General features: G+C 43.5%; 2 protein-coding genes across 4 annotated transcripts in view; both read right to left on the bottom strand.

Annotated features, from left to right (window-relative positions):
* Window positions 1-20,186, bottom strand: part of LOC124297154 (neurocalcin homolog) — a 109,156-nt gene that overhangs the window by 57,183 nt on the left and 31,787 nt on the right. The gene's annotated exons all lie outside the window — the stretch shown is intronic.
* The window catches only part of LOC124297156 (neuronal calcium sensor 2), a 97,991-nt gene that overhangs the window by 46,273 nt on the left and 31,532 nt on the right, over window positions 1-20,186 (bottom strand). The window contains exon 3 of one of the 2 annotated variants that reach the window (XM_046747862.1): window positions 10,898-10,950. The exons of the other annotated variant lie outside the window; for it this stretch is intronic. The gene's annotated coding sequence lies outside the window, so the exon portion shown is untranslated. The remainder of the gene's footprint in view (window positions 1-10,897; window positions 10,951-20,186) is intronic. 2 annotated transcript variants of the gene reach the window in all.

The following is a 20,186-nucleotide window of genomic DNA, read 5'->3' as shown; positions in this document are numbered from 1 at the left end:
TACTTAATATACCTTTTCTTGTTTAACCGAGACTGAGCATCTGACATAATCACGTTGTCCGCTCTGTTGGCGTGCGGTAGCCTTGATATTGTTACATTAGTACGAGTGACCCGCGTAGCAAAAATCTTTTTCCCCCCAAGTAATGCAATACATCAACTTCCCCTGCATGCAGACGTTATTGGAGATCAAGTACGTGTTTTACTCTTTCTTTATTTTCCCTCCACGTTCCTAAAATCGTTTTTCTCTTTCTTTCAACCTTTCCTCTCCCCTCTACTTCCCTTCGTTCCCCAAACTCCTTAAAGCAACACCTAAACGGATTCAAATCGGCCGAAATATAATCAGTTCCGAACGAAATCGTGCAGATACCCCGATAAATCACTGTCTCGTAAGTGAAGACGCACGTCACGCGAACCGATTACCCCGAATAGAGTAACGATTCGTTACACTGCCGCACAGCGTACGTCCATCACTAAGACCAACGACAGCTCTATCCTTTCTTATGGAATTCCAGACGACGCCTGGTTTGAAAAATAGTGATAATATCGCACCTCGTCGACTCTTGCCGTTACACAGTCGGTCACCTTTCTTTTCAGGCCTGGTTTACTCGAAACGTCGGAGAAAAAACGCCGCGGCAATGACCGACGACGAGGGGGTATGTGCTGGGAGATTTTAGGGGAGCGGAGCCGACTGGCTCTTAGTTAGCTGGACAACAAATTGCTGACGTCATTGTCTCGGAAAGCACTGTACTCACGCCGGAATATCGCGGTTCAGCACAGACCGTGATACCAGGCTTTGCGGTATAGACATAGGCGTAGGCACGCCTTACCTCGTATTATACTCGGAACAATGTAGGCGAAAAGCGTGAGTAAACTTCTCTCGCAAGATTGGACGTTGAAAGTTTTAACGACGAACGATATCCCTGTTTAATTTGCCTCATGAGTTTAACGCCAATTTTCAGCTCTAGAATAGACGAGAACAACAGATGTGTACCGCTGATCCAGTGCTTTTCAAGTACGCGATTCTCCATACGCAACTCGGATGCTGTTCTTCGTCGGTTTCCCCTAAATAATGTAATCTGCGATCGTGAACAAAATCTTCTCGGATTTTATCGATTCGTTACGCGCTTGTGGTGAACGTCGTGCGAACAACGAAGCTGACAATTTCCATTTTTACCACATTATCCTGACCACTATTATCGAGTCTCGTCGCCACCGTTCGTAAAGCTGAGGTTATCGCGTTAACTTTGGAGCGTGTGTATAGAGTCTTCTAGTTTGAGCAAAATCATCTCGATAAAATAAAAGTAGAAAGTATCGAATCGACGGTCCAACTTATATACTCTTGTCTCACGTACGGCGACACACACTTTTCCCATAACGTGACGAAAAGTAGGTGGCCGCGATGGGTGAGTCACTTTGTTTCCAATGCAAAGAGGTGTAGGAAAATGATTATAGGATGTAAAGTTAAAAACTTCTTAACTGACGAAACTTGTGCATCACGAGTATTTGCTTGCAGTACGAGAGCACATACTGTCAGAGTATTTCCAATTTTACTCGTCTCTCCTCTTCATGGAAGGAAACGCTAGGGGGAGGGATCAAGGACGGAGGAAGACAGAGCCGAACGAAGCACGATGTTCGAATAGCGACTTCCGTTAATTTTAGGCAAGAGAGAATCTGTCCTTCCTGATATTGAGGGGTTGAAACTTTTATCGAGAAATGCAAACCGTCCGACAAATGGTACAAAATCTTGCGTCGCATAAAGCAATCGAGGAAACAACGATTCGTCGTAGTTCATACAAGTAGGCTAGGTAGGTATTATACCTACACAGAGAATTGAGGCGAACACGTGGGTGCGTAAAACGGATTCCAAGTTTTCACTTCGACCGCAGTAAATATGAAAAACATCTTGGAAAAGTATTTTGACCGGATTTCTTTAAATTGCAGTACAGATCACAAGGGAACTGTAATAAAAACAAAAAGTGCACGAATAAACAAAAGTAGGTAGAATTTTTCTGCACCAAGAAATTCCTGACCAAATGTAGGTTGAGTTAAACAAAAAAATGAGGTCAACTTTTGTCTGCAGTTTCTCGTTGTAAGCCAAACATGTGGAAAACTTTTCAACTGGTCCAAAGACGGTTCCGAAGTAAGAATTCACCGAATTTCCTCCGGCCTACCAGACGTAAGCATTCATGATTCAAGAGACACGCTGTGCAATTGTTAAAAACTCGTTCGAGCTTCGTGGAGACGAGACGTCGACAGAGGAAGAGTGAGAAACATCAATCATACCTATCGAAAGGAGATCAGAAATGCGCCCACATAGCGTTTTAGGCTCAGCAGTACCTACAAACCTACAAAGTAAGGAATAGTGACACCTAAAAATTCTTATTAACGACAACGCGTAAATTTGTCAGATTCTCCACAAAAGTTAGGCATGAACCTACAGCTAATTTTACGTGCGTAATGATAATTTCATACTTATATGCGCTATGCCGCCATATTGTTATTAATTTCAATAAAAAAAATTCTAAAATGTTCTTGAAACTATAAATAATAAAGCCCTCAAACTCGAATTGCTCCAAGTGTTTTCATTTTCACAAAAAAAAAAAGAACAAACTCCTGACAATACGTATTTGTTATTTCGAATTCTCCTTTGATCACGCGTATATTCGATGTACCTGATTGGCGCTTTCCCGGGTACAACAGCTGCAAAGAATCACTTATCGCCCTGGACCATGACGGCGAAAATTGCATGAATCTGTTATCCAACGAAAATAAGTAAATATCCGAAACGAGAATGCGCGATTCGCTTCTGTTAAATTTACGATTAGCTCGTTCGACGCGAAATTATCTTTTCCCCGTTCTCTCGTTCCTCCCGCTTCTGATAAAACTAACTATCATGCCAAGTTTCAGTTTTGTGACCTACATTTTTCGAACCGGCGGAGACGGTAGCTGCGGAAGCATAACTGATTTATACCGACTGTTACGAATCGTCGTACGTTCGTTCGATCATGGACGGGTAACGCTTCCGAACTCTCCGGCTGTTCGAAAATTTGATAAACTCGACAATCAGACGCCTTTTATTCTCTGAACAATGGTCAATTGCCATGCACTGCACATTGTCTGCGCTTGACAAACGGTTTTTAAATCAATGCTCATTTCAGCTTATCATTAGCTGAATTCAATTCGAGGGGCGTTTCGGGTAGGCACGGTTACAGATAGGTGCGCACCGTGATCAATGACACGAGCTTTGCCTCCGTGTCATTAATATCTATCGGAATTCTTTCACTCAGCGTACAAAAACGGAGCACAGATATTTCTCCGCAACGCTTCTTGTCAAGAGAGGTTCGTTTTACCAGCAAGAGAACGCGGAGAGGTTATTCGTAACCATTTGTTCCACGCATCGCGGAGAGCTGGAACGAAACGCAGCCCCGAAATCCGGTAATGGTGCTGTGATCGATCCAGCGACAACTCGCGGAGGAACGAGGAGGCTATTTGTTTAAACCTGGAGCGAGGGTCTCGGTTAGGCAGCTCAGCTCGAGCCGCAGGTCCACCATAGTCTTTCGGTGATCCGCTCCCCTAATGAGCAAGCCTTACAGCCGAAGCTTGGTAAAACGAGGCATAAAACGCGCTCGTCTCTGCGTGACGGGTATAAAAACCGAGAGGTGAAGAATAAGCGGGAACGAGACGAGGTAAGAACTGTATTCGAAAAGTCGTTTCTATTGCAATGTGTAATTTTCACCGAGACTTCGGCTCACCTGCAACTCACCGGCCAATCGAACGGCGAGTGTAATATTGCTTTAAATCAATATTTTTCCCGCCTCGCCTCGACGGACGGACGGAGAACCGCAAATACAGAACGACGGCATTTCCAGGGCCAACTTCTCGGGTTCGGCTGGGTCGGCGTCGAGTTATCGATCCTCGCCTACCTGCCGGAGACCTCCGCGGGTCGAGCCACCCGGCACCCAGCCGGAGGAGCGATAGAGAGAATGGCAGGGAGGATGGACCCGACGGAGACGACGACGGAGGAGGCGGACTCCCGACTGGCTGACGTTGGTCAGCCCGGCTGTCGCTGCGGATATTTTCACTCGACTCGAATTACGTTACATCGTCGTATAGCCTGCTCGGCTTTCACGAGTCCGTTTGTTCTCTTTTTCGACAAGATTTTTTTTTTTCCTTTATGACCTCGTGTTTTTTTTTTTTTTTTTGTTCTTCTCCTTTTTTTTTATATCACAGTGTCGAAATTGACTTCACTGGCCTTTTCAAGAATGCTAAGCCACGAATACTATTTATACCGGTTTTGCGGTATTCCGATTCCGTGAGTTGAAGAAAACCGAAATCAAAAACCGCAGGCTGTGTGATTTATACGCGGTAAAACGAAACAAGGATAAGATAAATCATAGAGATCCAATGTCAACGAATGTTGCGGTAAAAGTGAAGTATCGAATTGTCATTTTCGTTTCGAAACACTCGTGACCTTCGTTCAATATCATCGATGATCCCAGACATTCGAAACTAAAAACTCCTCAATTTTTCCTGTAACTTGTTTTTAAACGATCGAAGCAAAAACCTTTGTTTGTTCTCATGGTTTCGATACATGGGAGGAAAATTTTTTCGAATACAGAACGATACTCCCGAAAATCACCGCGGTTCCATTTCCCTCCGCGGGATTACAGAGTGCATATACATTAAACCAGAACGACGGTATTTCTCTCGGTTATGGATGCGGATGAGCCAGCCTGCCTGTTTCTAAAGCCAGCAGTTTCCCCTCCCGGGTGCGATAAGCACCGGCTAGTGTTTTTTTTCCGCCCTTATGAACTTGAGAAAATAGAAATAAATTCTCCAACCCTCCCGAGGCCGACAGCGACGAGGACCTTTTTTACGATATCAATAATTTTTTTTCCGCAAATTCGATGTCTTAGTTTATTAGGTACCACCACCCGAACTTCGATCATCGTCTTTTCGTATTCTTCAAATTGAACCGTAAGTGTCCGATACGGTTGGGCGAAAGCGAGGGGCGATTTACTTAAGCAATTAGTTGGAAATCAGTTGAATTCAAGCTATCCTTTGACATTGAAAATCACTCGGGAGTGGTTAATGATTTCCAATTGAATGGTCCCTCAATTTAAAGTAACGGCAAAAGGTAAAAAGCTGGAAAAAAAAGTCATAACAATAATAAATATGCATATTCGTATTTTTACATGAACACATGAATGTCCGAGCTACGAGCTGTTGCTCAACTTAGATACGAAATGTTGGATTCCAGGAGCATTGGGAAATGCGCAACGCACTGTGGTAAAGATCAGAATCAAACAACAACATGTGTGCCCGACCCACCTGACTCCATACCGCGAAAAGAAAAGAAAAAACAACAAAATGATTCGAACGGCAAGGACAAAAATTTCCCCAAGGACCCGAAGCATGAGAAGGAGAGACGGCCAGACGGATCCCGCCATCCGTCAAGATTCTTTTCTCGATTCGAAATGGAACTTTACCGCAAACCCCCGACCTCCAGCTACGACCGTCCCACAATTTGAAGATCGATATTCAATCAGCAAGTTTAACGCAGAGTTATTAACTTTTAACCTCACGCGTGATATGTGACAAATATCGCAAATGTATACCTCGCATTATTGCATAACGGAAAAGAAGAATAGTCGAGGGGGGAATTATATAGCGAGTGCGTATACCTGACAGGGAAACCGTATCGGAAACACTACACAATGAGTGAGAATATCGAGGCTCGGATGGAATGATTCCACGCGGCGCAGATCGGTGAATGAACTAAAACACGTATCGAAAGGTAGACTGACTGACTGACTGGATGGCTGATTTGCTACAAGTGGAAGCTGAAAAAGACGAGGGGAGAGAACCTCAACTGTTAGTCAGACACTGTTTGTAATCCACAGGGTATCGTCCATTACCGTCAAATAACCTGGAATGTTTATCCCGCACTCCCTCGGCAATAAAATGGAAAACAACGCTATCGCTTTTTACAGACAGGATAGGTGTCTGCGCGTAGTCCGACCATATTCCATTCTGTCATAAAACCTATCGGTTTTTGTTGAAACATATAATGTTTACATTTCTAATATCCCGTTCTGAACACAAATCATATGGAGAATACTGCAGGAAAAGTTGCGGAATGAACCGGAATTGCGTTGTTACAACACGATAGATGAAAGCAGCCGGGCAGAGTATTTGTTCGAAATTGAGACGGGGGTAAAAAACGAGGGGTTTCGGGGTTCGGCTGGGAGTGTTGACCGGCATATCGTCAGACGTACTCCTGTAGGACCTGGGAACAATTTCGAGCAAACTGCGCCCTGCCCCGTATCCGAGAAGTGCATCGAGCGGTATAACTCGGAATTAAATTTCTCGCCGTGATAACATCGTCACGTCTTAAGTAGGAGAATTGCCTTGGGACCACCTCCCTCCACCCCCGATTCTCTTTTTCTCCTCTTGTCTTGCTCTCCTCCTTTTCCCGACTCTCATCCGTTCCCTCTGGATCCTCGTAATCCGCTCTCAATATTCTACTTGGAACGCACTGGCGACACTCCCGAGGCTCGGGCTTTACGGTGAAGAAAAAGACGTCCAGTCGGACGTGATTGAAAACGTAATGCCAATTCACCCGGATATAACTACGGGTAAGGGTACGACGTATATACTTTGCTCAGTCATCCGGATGCAGAGTTTTATTACCGTTCCAGGTATCGGCTAATTTCAGATTCATCTATTCAAAGATCCGTCCTCCGTTTCTTTTCACGGAGATGAAGAATCATCGGCAGTTTTACTTTCCAAATTCCGATCACTGATCACCGCCATCCGTCAAGGGTCGAAGCGTCGACGATTCGACGTCATTCGCATTTCTGATCTCGACAAATATTGAAATATTTCAGCATCCATCTATATCCGGACGAATCGAGAAATTATACAATTTTAAACCATTCGAAATGAATGCGAAATCTTTTTTCCTTACATCAATTCTCGATGGATTGATCCTAATAAGTCACGCGGGTTCTCACAACTAAAAATTTCATTACTTTCTTCTATTTCCAAGTACGAAGATAAGCAAATTTTCCATCCTTCACCGAGTTTTCTCCGAGTTCCAACATAGTTACCTAGGAGTAACAAACAAGCTCTCGATCATTCGATCCAGGTCAACCGTGCTTCTTCAATTCTGAGTCTGAGCGAAGTGAATTCTAATATTCGATATTATAACTCCTCACTGACAGCAGTAATCGTTGAATAAAGTTTGTGAAAATACAGAGGTGACTGAATTGTGACTCTTGAAAATTACTAATTTCACCAATAAGAATAATTGATAATATTTCAAGGTCACCGACAAAATTTTATACAACTACGGATAATCGCGCGTCTTGTATTTTTTCCCACACGCATTATTCGTCGACTGTGTCAACCCGGCTGAATTTTCGTTAAACTCGTTGCATAAATTTTGACACCCTCTGCCTGCGGGTTGTAAAACATTTTCCGATCGATTTTTGACTGCTGTCGCAACTCACTGCAACGAAGTTTCACCAAAATGAAGAGATTTATTAAAGAACGTTAAAAACCCCGAGATCGTAAAGAAAAAAATATTTGTGTGCGTAAAATTGGGTTGAAAATGAGCGGTGACGCATTAACCAGCCGCAACAATGACTATTGCGGAACGCGTTGAAGTTGGACTTGACGAGACTCTCTAAAAAATTGGTGAGCTCGGAAAAGCTGGCTGGGTTAAAAGGCCCACCCGTCGTAATCTGGTGGGCTATACGCCTGACCCATACGCCAGTTAGGGGTGGAATTCGAGGTTGGCCATAGACACTCGCCCGCCTGGCTCCCTCCATTTTTTCCTCGGTCCCTGTTTCTCGGAAAGGGTAGCTTACAAGACTCAAGGCAATCTGCGATCCCCGTGACGTCGCTAACCCCTGAAGATCTATTCCGAGAGAGATCCATGCCGTATCATATTGTCTGCCGCGAAAAGCATCTCTCGCCTAGAAATCCCAGGTGTACGAGCTCGCTCCCCTCAGTCGCCTCATTATTTTTTTTTTTTTTTTTTTTCGTTCTTTTTATCATCTCGCGAGGAAGCCGACGGATACGGCGCGCTAGAATTTCCATCCGGTTAGACGGAATGACGGAAAAATTATACGAACGATACGATGAATCCTCGTGAAAATTTGGTTATTGGAAGGAAGGTGAATCGCTCGGAAGGATGGTAGGCCTAGAGCCTAGAGCTTAGAGTTTAATCACTTCGGGAGCTCCGCTCGAGCCGCGATAACCATCTTTCACCACCTCGATGCTTCTCTCTACTTCTTACCTATACATCGAAGCTCGAACTCAAAGCTAGCGCGTCACTGATTGAGCCGTAGAACTTGCCGCGAGTTCCTTACAGCCGTCTTATCGCGATCTGTCAGGGTTAAGACACCCCCGAGAGAATTTATTGGCCCCAGCGAAACGAGTTGGGGAAACGATTATATCTTGATTATGATTAAACGAAAGGGTTTACCGGAGAGATGAAGGCGCGCGGCTTTTCCCCATCCGGAACACCCGCTCCGTTCCTTTAATTCGACGCGTCGATAAAACCAAGACGGGAACTAAAATCCAAACAACGGCGATACCGATAATTTTTTCAAACTTTCTATTCGACGCGACACGGAAAAGATGATAGTATGAGAACCGTTTCCTCAACTTTTTCCATCGAAACGTTGACCAAACGTGGCTGGGTAATCTTACCGGTAGAAAGTTGACGATACTTGGGTGTGTAGGACATTATTTTTCTCCCTGCAAACGGCGTGAAGTTAGCCGGAGGGCGAGTCGCACTCTGCGCATACGAATGAAGGCAACTATCTTGAAAAAAGCGGGGACAGCGCTTATACCGAGTGGTCGGGGTAATGAAAGAAAAAAAAACAACTCATTTTACTCCCGAGTAATTACTCCGAAGCGACGCCTTTGACTCGTTCCAACTTCTTAATTCCCACAAACCACACGTAACGCTACGACTCTCAACTTCCGGGAATAAAACGCTTCCTTCTCGTATAGGTACAAATTATTCGTCCAGAAGGTGCGAAGTTCTATCGTATCGATGAAATTAAATATAGAGCCGCGACGACTCCCCGCCTACGAGGGTTAATCAACATTGACTGACGAAGGTGTGCAGGGTAAATAACCTCAGGGCCTGAACTCTGACGTGTCTGGGGCTGGTCTCTTCACCTCGCCCCTCTTTTCATGCGTAAGCTGTACGTACGTGAGTGCCGAATGTTATGAATAAATATGATGAAACAAAGTGCACCTGTTGTCAATCGAGGTGAATCCGATCGAAACAATGCCACCCGTGTTATATTCCATTTCATTCCACGAAAATATTTTCGTTTTATTTGATACCATTTTTTTTTTTTTTTCTCCATTTTCTGATTGCGGTAGAAACGAACCGAGTCCCGAAGCGCCCTTTGGTGCAGACGCAGCCGTCAGTTAAATGGAGGGCAGAAAAGTACTACTTTTATTTTTCATTTTTTCCCCCCTTTTTCTTTGTTTTGTCTTTTTCTCTCTATTTCAAAAACTGCAATCAGAACTGTCTAGACTCATTCCAAGATAAGTGAGGTCAGCGCGAGGTTACGACGATGTCTCGAAGTAATAATCCATTTTGATAGTAAACATCGAACATACGCTGCATTCTCGCCTCGTAAAACTTGTTATTGTAAATAAAAGGATAATGATAAATAAAAAAAAAGAAACCTTTCACGACCGACGCCTTTTTCTATTTCATGAGGTTTATTCCCGTAGCAATATCTCGATTACCTTGCCTTAACCACGCCGGAACGTTTGTCTCGACTAAATAATTTCATCAGAGTCCCATATACGATTGTTGTCTGTCTGCGGCTGTCGGAGTATATTGTTATTGTTATTATTATTAGGATTATCCCGATCAGCCGGTGTGAACTAAGGACGTACACCGGTATACACATGATTTATCCACGCAAACTATAATAGACCCTGGAGATTCACACCCTGCGATAAATCAGCATATAATATATCATTATTCTTCCGAAGTAGTATCATTCTCGTGGTTTGTGAACGAACGCTTCCATCCCCGTCTCTACAACCGCCTAGGATCGCAAGATTTAAGACCCGGAAACCGGGTCTAAGCTCGATTTTTCAACCACTTCCATGAGTTCCGACTGGTCCGGGGCATAACGCAAGACGAAGATCAATCTGCAGTTCCGCTAACGCCAAACGCGACACGGGTTTCAGCTTATCGGTGAGAGACACCCTGCAAGGGACTCGAGACTCTCGAGAGGTGAGGGAAGGAAAAAAGAGGCAATAAAGGAGCAATGACGAAAAAATATACTTCAACGAGTACGAACGTGAATAACGGGTAGGTGCGATGGAACCGTTTCCTTCCGGGATTCTTCGTATAATTGCATTCTCTGTTCTTCAGTTATTCATCACTCTTTTAACCGTTTGCCGCTAAGGGTTCAGGGTGAAGTAGTTACGCAGGCTAGGACGTAGGTACAATTTACTAACCAACCCTCTTTGTATTCATCCAAGTACCCTGTAAAGCCGTGGAGATAGTCCCTGAGGCAGAGTACGAGCAGCGCCATGGTTGAAAGTTTTAAAATTGCAACTAAGAGTATAAAGTTTGAACTCGCGGATATTCGACTGAGAATACACGCGCATTAATGAAACCGCCAGCCCGGGTTCGATTCGATTTCAAATGTTCCGTATTCCACGTGGGTATACGTATACCGCGGTAGGTGAGCGAAACGAATAAAAAGTTTAAACAAATAAAGAGAAACAGCAAAGAAATTACGAAAATGAATCGCTCTCGGCAAACTTGTTTAAACAAAATCGAGAAATTGAATGAAATAGAATATTACGTCGATGTATCAAACGTGTACGTAAGTACGACTCACCGTACGGACTGCCTCGTCTTCGCTGTGCAGATCAGGTATGCAGGTATCATTTTCTGTAACAGAATGTAAGAGAGAATTTACCAAGCGTTCCCGAAATAAGCGGAAAAATTCTCTGGGAGCCAACTTTGTGAAAATAAACTGAAGTAAATTTCTGTTACGAGATCACGTTAAACATTATAAATATATTCTCTTGACTGCACCATAGGGAATATTCTGTGACGAATCTCTTCGCGCATATTTCTCACGTAATCTTCCCAATTTGCAGGTACTAATAATAATCATTACATACAATTTCGCTTTGACAACGCAAGCCCGAGCGAAGCTTATTCTAACCTTGGCCGATAATTATTCCGGTTGGTATCGCTAATCGCGGTGATTCCTAAGAGCGAGTAATTTGACGTTGTTGCGACGTGCGTTGCTTTGTTTATGCCGCAGCTCGGGCAAATTGTAAATTAGAACCGTTCCCGGCGTTTGTTCGTTCGTTCATTCATTCGTTCGCGTCGTATGCATATACATATACGTATAATATATACGTTACAAGTGATTAATTAAATCCTACAGCTCTTCCGCCGTGCCAGGTGCCGTAACAACGTGGTTTCACGCAGCGAATCAAAACTTCCGACAAGTAAATCAAATAAAGGAAAGTTATAACCGCGGGAATACATTATTTCTAATATGCTTAGCCGTCATTTGTCGACGAGTTTTGCCATGACTGAAGAACATCTGAATTGTAAACCGGTAAAATTCGATTGAAACACAAAAGAAAAAGAAGGCGGAAGTCACGGTGTTTCGCATGCACATACCGTAAGTTATCAACACGAGGATTAGGGTCGCCCCAAGATCTCGGAAGTAATTCCAAAGAATACTCCGTGTATAGAAAAGGGATCGCGGTTGGACTTACGAACGACGTTTCGCGAGGAAAGAAAAAAAAGAACGAAGAATTTGGAACATGAAGAAGAAGAAGAAGAAGAAGAAGAAGAAAAAGAGGGTAACGAAAGGAATGGAATGGTCGGCATCGAGTTGGAAAAGATAGAATAAAGGATAAACAAAATATCCGCAAGAGAACTTCGAGCCCCCTTCAAGTTGATATTTTTTCCGTGAAAGTTCCAGAGACGAGCGTAAGCCTCGCTCTCTTTTCGTCCGTCAGGGTCTCGCATTAATTTTCAGTTTGAGCCAACCAATATCATACTCGTGCCAAAAACTGTAACGCGAACGAAATATCGCGACACACGTGGTATTTGCTGGAAAATCTTCCCAGCAAATCCTTATCGCGTACAATGATATATATATATATATATAAAACGAACCTGAAAATAATTGCCGACAACCATGTAAGCTGTTTGATACCTCACTGCTACCTACCTCATGCAGTTTCCAGCTGGCTCGTGCAACTCTAGGCTGAAGAAAATCGATCCAGACTTTACCGGAGGTTCGCGTAATTAGGGCACCAACACAAAACGACGAGAAACACACGCGTATTCTTGTTTCAATATCACGAATAGAGCGAGAGAGAGAGAAAGAGAGAGAGAAAGATTTTTTTTACAAAAGGTAAAAGTCCGCCTGCATGTATACGTGAACGACGCGTCGTTAAAAATGACAAAGTGAAGGGTGGGGGGAACACTGCAGGTCTCGACCTCGATTAAACAACCTTTAATTATTTATACTTGGCAATTGTCCTGCGGGAGTGGATGGGGGAAAACATGAAATAAAATTTAGAACGAGTGACCTACTTGCGTCGTCAGTTTGCCTATGGCAGAAGTGCAGAGCTTCTTCCACCCCGCCCCAATTGTTAACAGATAGGGGTAGAAAGAAAAAAAGGGAAAAATTTTACAACACCGAAGAAATTCATGCATAAAATCCCTGCACTCGTTTCTTGCCAAGCTTCGTACATGTGTACCCGGTACCTACCTATTCTTTTTGAGAATCTACAGACGTCTGAGCCGAGTCTAGTATAAGCACATAACCGTGGGCTGTAAGCTACAAATATTCCCCTCTAGTCGCAACGCGACGAGAAACAAGACTTTTCAAGCGGAAGCTATTCAGCTGCGCGATTCAATGCGAAGGAAAGAGGAGAGTATAAGAGGAATACACGTATACAACGAAGGAAGAGGGAGGGGGGAAAGAGAGAGAGAGAGAGAGAGAGAGAGAGAAAATTTTAGCACGAAAAGCTGGGAGCGCGATGTGGGAGAGACAAGATTTTGCAGGTGGATATTATTTGTTCTCGCCTTTTGGGATTTTATTTTATATTTTTTTTCTTACGTCCTTTTTTCACTTTGTACGGTCGTTTTGCTTTTTTCCTTTGAACAAAGTATATAACCACCAAAGAGACAAAGGAACTGAATGTAAATTTTAACGAGGCCGGTGTAGAATGGAGGACGGAGAAATTAAATTTTCATCTCGAGTAAACATAGCATAGAAGGTAAAGAGAAAAGTACAAGCAGGTGAGTCGTCGTACTCAAGGTAGGGAAATACGTCGGCTAAATTAGTCGAGTCCGCAATAAAAATGTAACTTCGGTCACAGAGGTTAATCTACGACGAATGTCAAGAACAATTACGGATGCCTGCGAGGAATTTTCTTTGAAGAAAGAAACTTCGTGCGACGTAAGCGCGGTGAAGAAAATTGCGTCGGGAACGATCGTACGCACCGCGATGCTGAGGGCACCCACCCTGCCATGTAGCGTACGTGTAAATGGGTCAAAAGACTTGTTCTCGGTCTGTCGGGCGATGCGATTGAAGCAAAACAGGCGTTCTTCGCGTTTCCACGAAGTATCGCAAATATTCGCGACTGTACAAAGCCAGCTCCCAGCATCCCGGTAATTGCATGCACCACGATGTTGTGGAAAATCGATCCATCCGCGATCGAGTAAAGTACGGTAATAGGAATATACTTCGCTCGGTACGAGAGCGAAATTCGTTAACGAATACCTCAGGTTGAGTTTCGGCTCCTACGTCAGCTGCAGCTGTATTCTTGTTCAGACGTTAACGCTCCGGAGGTAAATTCCCGAAGGTTGCATTAGCGTCACGGCCATGTAAACATGGGTGGATTAGCATTAATCTACCTAACCGCTACTCCTTACCCCCGTGCGACTGAGAGATACGACGAAGAAGTTTGATCGTGCAGCTTCTAACCGGGTCAGGATGTTAACGACAGGGACGAGGAGAAAGGATTAAATGTACAGCGCAGAGTGCGGTGAAATCAAATTGTACGCATGCTCGTTGAGAAGAATGCCAAAGAAAGGCTTCAAGAAGTCAAACTGCTCGCTAGCTCGGCTAACGTAAGTAAGGCATTTAAAAGACACCTACAGTATCAAGCACGGTCAGCTGCAATGTAGGTGAAATTGTTTTTTTACGAAGCCAAACGAACCGCTGTTACAGAATTTCGCTAATGCAAATACCTATCTCTAGTCGACGTTCGACAAGGAACCAATGAACGAGCAAATTTTTACATAAGATGACCAGCATCATAAAACCTGTGGTAATCAATTTTTGTATCGGATCGCTTATCTACGTTACAACTTTTACGCATCAATCTGTCAGAATATAGATTTATAGACGGTGTTTCGCATCGCCGGGTTCCATTTTCGGAAATTTGACGCAAGGTACAGTGGCGTGAGGAGGGGGAGGGGGAGGACAACGCAAGAGCAGCAGGAGACGGTGAGTGTTTACCCAATTAATCCTGATCAATGTCTTCGTCAGCTCGTTGAAAGTGATGTAGGTATCAGAATCGCGAAACTTACGTACCCACTCAAGTGTCTGTGCCGGGAAAGTTACCGGCGCCGAAAGTATACTACGATCCTTATTCGACGAATTCGTGAGAATCGGTATGAGAAAGGTGGTGAATATTCGCAACCACACTGACGGCGGTGCTTGGAGGCCCGAATTCGCCAAGTGTTCGAAGAACAGCAGAGTCGAGTGCAGCTCGGTAAGTAGTGAAGGCGGTTGTTGCGTCAGACCAACGCGACGACGCCGCGACGATCAGCCTGCACGGGAAGTCGACGGCTTAAATCGGGTACGTCGTCGTCCGAATCTGATTGCTAAATGCCACCCGCCCCGCGCTGATTTAATTCTAGAACACGCGTATCTTTTTTTCTACCTTATAACTCGTGAGTGGGGTCGATAAGGCCCCGCGTGTTTCTCGGTCGTAAAATCGTTCTAAAAGGAAATAATGGGACTTCTAAGTACCTACATAAACGTTTTCGCTTTCTTAATGAGGTAGCGAAGAGCGAATAAGACATTTTATTTTATTTTTTTATTCAAGTTTAGTCGGTGAAAAACTCAATTAGCTGTCAAGAAATACTGTAAAAAGGCAAAAACGTAATTTTCTGTTTTTTTTTTTTTTTTTTTAGCGAATCGATTTCCCAATTTCAAACGCGAATTTTTAGAGGCTACATGAGACTTACAGAGAAAATTTGCTATTCCCACGTCCCGTTGAAAAAGTATATTTATTTCGGGATATGCAAGTACGAAAAAAGTCAATAAAAACGTAATAAAGTAACGTAAAAAAAGTGTTTTCAATATGTTTTCGTACATTTTCAAGCTCTTTTATTTAAAAAAAAATAGTATACAATCAGTGATGATAATTTGAGGAAGGAACCGTGTAACTCATTCGACTGCAGTAGCGTAAAGGCAACGATGCACCGTTCGGTGTTCGTCGCAGAAGGTTAAGTCGTATCTTTGGGCCATTTTATGCGTGAAAAAATGACATACATTTTCTACAAAGCCGCCGAGTTCGCATAAAAAAAAAAAATGCAGAGTAGCGTACATTTTTCACAAAGCGTACGAGTTCAGGTAGAACATTGCTTCCGTATGGTTGAAAAAAAAAAAAATCACTTACTGGCACGAAAAATCAGCGGCATCTTGAGATTGGTTTTTTTTTCTTCTATTACTCTGCGCAACAGCTAACAAGCAACCGATTCTACCGCCGGCTAAACCACACCGCGAGATGGTGAAATTGAATTACGGTCACGGTTCCCAACCGATAATATTAATTTTTAACTGAGGAGCGCGGTTTAAAATTTGGTCGGGGTCCTTTACGAACCCGTACATGTATTCTGAGGTAAACTATCGGCCAGTTACAAATTAAATGCTCCAACAATGCCCCCATGTGTTTCGCAGGGTGCGTCATTCTCACCTCTCGGTTCGCGCGGAATGCAAACTTGGAACCATCGATGATTTCCTGCACACAATGCCAAATCAGGTTATTACAGTTTCCATTGTATGTTTTGGCAAAGAACCGCGGTAGCTCGGAAATGTCGGTAAGCTAATAAGTAAGTTAATTAAGGATACGCCGAATGACGATTCGATTACAAGTATACGTGATAAGGTACGGCGGGCGGGCGGCGAGCGGTGTTATTCAATTAAAATGCAAATGATTTTGGAACCAGTGTGCCGGCGTAGGAGACGTACGAAGGTAGGTGGGTGAGGTACATACGTAGGTACAGCCTCCACCAACTCAGTGCGGGCACATATCTGCAAATTCCCATTCCACCCATTCCTCCCAATTCCCAGACCGTTCTCCCGACGATGAGATTTACATATACTTCAGCATTGATATAAATTTTATCACCAAGTTTCAGTCTCTGTGCCAAGTGCCTTTGCTCGTTCTCGGATTGTTTTTGTCGCTATGCTTACAAAAGCTCGGTAAATTTAAAGGCACCGCTGTCAGGAACACGAAGCTCTTCAAGACTCGTGACTATGATTGTTATAATTGCACGGCCAGCGACTTTAACAACGACGAGTTTAAAAATTCTCTGAATGGTTGAGATTAAGGATTTCTTCTGCTCGGTGTATAAAACCGTCTTTGATGATATCCGAATTGAATTAACCAGAGATCGTTGGAAAAAAAAGATACGTTATGGGAAGAGAGGAGAGAGAGCCGATTCGGAGACCTCGAGTAAACCATTTCACCTGCCCACAGCAGCTGTGCGGGTGTTAAAAAAAACATTTGGTCTTCAACGTTTCCTAACTGCGGCAAGAAATTCATCGCGTTGACGGACTACCAATAAAACTGCGACATCGACGTCCCTGACCGTACTCGGACTCCTACTCGTCGTACAAGTTTTCACATACACCGTACAGTCGATGCCCAGTACCTAGACGTATTACTCAAACTTTTCATCTGCAATGGTAAAAATTGAACGAGTCGCAGAAATTCCCTTCGGAGTTTCAGTCGATGTATTACATTCTTTATTTTGCCAATATACGGTTGGAGTGTAACAGCGTATACTATGTTTAAATAAGACGCGCAATATTACGAAGCGATAGAAATAATGAAGAGGAAAATATAAGCTACGGTAAGAACGTACGATTGGATCGTGAATTTCAAGTCGAAACTGTGTACTAATAAATGGGAGGTGCGATGGAAAATCTTGTGAAAAGCTTTCCCCAAGACTGAGTAGGAGACGATGAGGGAAGAGAGTATGCAAACAGCGTTTAACAGCCTGGATAAAACCCAACTTTGATCAGGGTACCTGTCGAAAAAACTCGATAAAACGATCATTTAAGAGTCCCGCGAGGTGGTATAAGACCGGAGGATGGATTGGTAGGGAAGTCGGGGATTTCATTCGACATTTATCCGGAATAAAGGTAACCCGATTAAGCGAACGTTTGCTACGCGCACGCGGTAATTATATTAAGAAAAAAAAAACCGTCGGGAGGAGATGAAAAAGAAGAAAAAGAAGAAGAGGAATTTGAAGCATTCCCACCAAGTTTCGTTACAGGTAGAGGGAAATTCCTCGACTACATACCTTGCGGATCGTTGAGTTTGTCATCGACGGAGCCAAGATCACTGTATTGCGTATAATGCTTCCCTCGAATACAAGATCGATCAGATCGAAATCTGTCGATCCGGATAATCGACGACGTCGTAGTCACAGCAGTGACGCGAAACTCCCTAAATAGACGTACAACTTGTTCTACAGAAATCAGACCTCATATTTCGGTATGATCGACTTACAAATTTTATTGACGAAATGCTTTGCGTTAATGTCGTTTCTAACTGCCATTTTTCCAAATAATTGTACATTAAAGTCCCGCCATTCTTTTATCTCGGTAAATTCAGGAAGTCTGGTGCGGTAGCAAATAGGAGGGGGGCTAATTTCTTAGTTAAACAGGTTTTCCATAAACCTGTGCGCATCTCTCAACCGACAATGAAGGTGGAAGCTGTGCAGCGGTGGCAGCAGGCGGTCCAGTGAGCTTCATGAATAATCCATACGTGCGGCATTAAAGCGCCGTGCAAACAATAATGCAGTAGTTTAGTAGTTTAGCTTCGGCAGTTTGGCTAGAACGAATCCGTTCTTCGTCCGGCTGACCTACACGTCGAGTTTCGCACGAACGGTAACAAAACAGTGGAGTAATTACACTGTCGGAAATCCAATTGACAAGTAATAGAAACCACAACGGGTAGATTATCTCATTCAATGGTCAGGACGCACTTCCAAACTGGTGATTTGTAAGCTCGTATCTATTATTACGAAGCTGCTGTGCAAAAAGTACATGTAAATGTCTTTTACCGAACACCGTCATTCGCTTTCAGTATCCGCCACGAGCGCCAGTCTACTCGACTCTCACATCGGCGGAAAAAGTGGATTATGCGGTATAAGGTAAGAGCATGAAGTTATGCGACGATGACCCAAATAGATTGTGGAAACTTGGTTGGATTGCCAGTTTAAAGGTAATAATGCGTGCTGCCACAGCTCGCGATATCTCCTCACCGTCACCACGTCTCGCATAATCGCGAGCTACTCGAGCGACACACGAGAGGTCAAGGTGCATATTGCTGGTCTAAGGCATAACTCGCAGCGTGCAGAATTCGTGTGTGAGAAAGGTAGAAGGAAATCACGAGAATCGGGGAACACCCGGTGTCTACCATTTACGCTGGCGAAGAAACGGTCTTGTAAGATTGTAACGTCGTTGTAACGATGCAATTTTAGAGAAATTCGTTATTTTGCAACTTCCGCATTATAATGCAGCATCAACAAACTCAGATTTTGTTCATTCAACTTCTTTAGTTATTCTAAAGGTGCGAAATGGTAATTTTTTGTTTCAACGTTTCGATACGTTGACGTTACCAACCTCAGCCTCGCAGTATTAAGGATGTTCGAAAGCACGATGATACCTGACTTTATGCTCGCTGCTGTGCTCTAGCATCCACATATCTTCACCTTGTAACGTACAAGTTGAAGCGCAGCCTGCAAACAAAGAAACGTAAGCTAAGAGTACCAGTTACCGTCACGTTTAGACCGAATAAATTATTGACCCTTTCATTTTCCAAAATTATAAATTGACGGCGCAAATTGTGAATTTCTCGATGACTAGAGACCAATTGCCAGAGTGTTAAACACGGCAAATTAATTTTCTGGTAATTTTAGAACCAAGGATCAAACGGATTCAACCAAAAAAGGTCAATAACTGTTACTCTTGCCTTGCGTCCACCGCCCTTGAGCAACATCAGCATCGAATGAGGAGTTCACTCCTCTGTTTTCTCAATATTTCCATATCATTTTTCTCTTCTTCTTCATTTTTTACGGTTCTCTTTGACAACAGGCTGATGATTTTCCTCAAACTCACTGGCTAAACGCTTCGCGCAAGATACTATTTCCTGACGTAATTCCCCGACTGCCGCGTAAGGATTTCAATTTCAATTTCAGTCGGAAGATGAAATAAAGATTTTCGCACGGTATGTCGCAAGAGACGAAGCGAAGAAAGGACGTTGAAATTAAGGAGCTGCCGGTGCTGATTAAATGACTGTCATATTTTCAGACTCTCTTTTACGGAGAACACGATTTTCCTCACTTTTGCTAGTTTCATTCTCGAGAAATAAAAACCAGTCGATCCGCACGTTCCAATCTGAACTACCGAACAATACTCCGTTCACTCGCATACGAAAAAACTGGGATACGTCTCAGGAATGGGAAACAAAACAGAGAGCGAAAAGCCAGGAGATAAAACGGGAACAAAAAAGTAAAATGAGACAAAGAAATCGAAGGGACAAACAAATCGTCACCAGAGCTGAAATAAGCTCATTTTCAACACACACGCACACACACAGCAGTCATGGCGGAGCGTGTAGTCGTGAATAAAATATCCGTATCCGTATCCGTACATCTGCATATTTTTTACGCCCGAATTTACAACCGAGCTGTATAAATTTTATTGTTGCTATGTCGGCAATCCTCGATTCAAGACCGAAGCGTATGCCGCGCATTGCAATTGTCACTTTACGACTTTCTTTCGTTCTTCTCCCCCCCTTCATTCGCTCTACTTTATTCACCTTTCATTCTAGCGCGGG

This window comes from Neodiprion virginianus, chromosome 2 (genome assembly GCF_021901495.1).
Source record: "Neodiprion virginianus isolate iyNeoVirg1 chromosome 2, iyNeoVirg1.1, whole genome shotgun sequence".
Taxonomy (NCBI): domain Eukaryota; kingdom Metazoa; phylum Arthropoda; class Insecta; order Hymenoptera; family Diprionidae; genus Neodiprion; species Neodiprion virginianus.
This window is presented reverse-complemented; position numbering and strand designations above follow the sequence as displayed.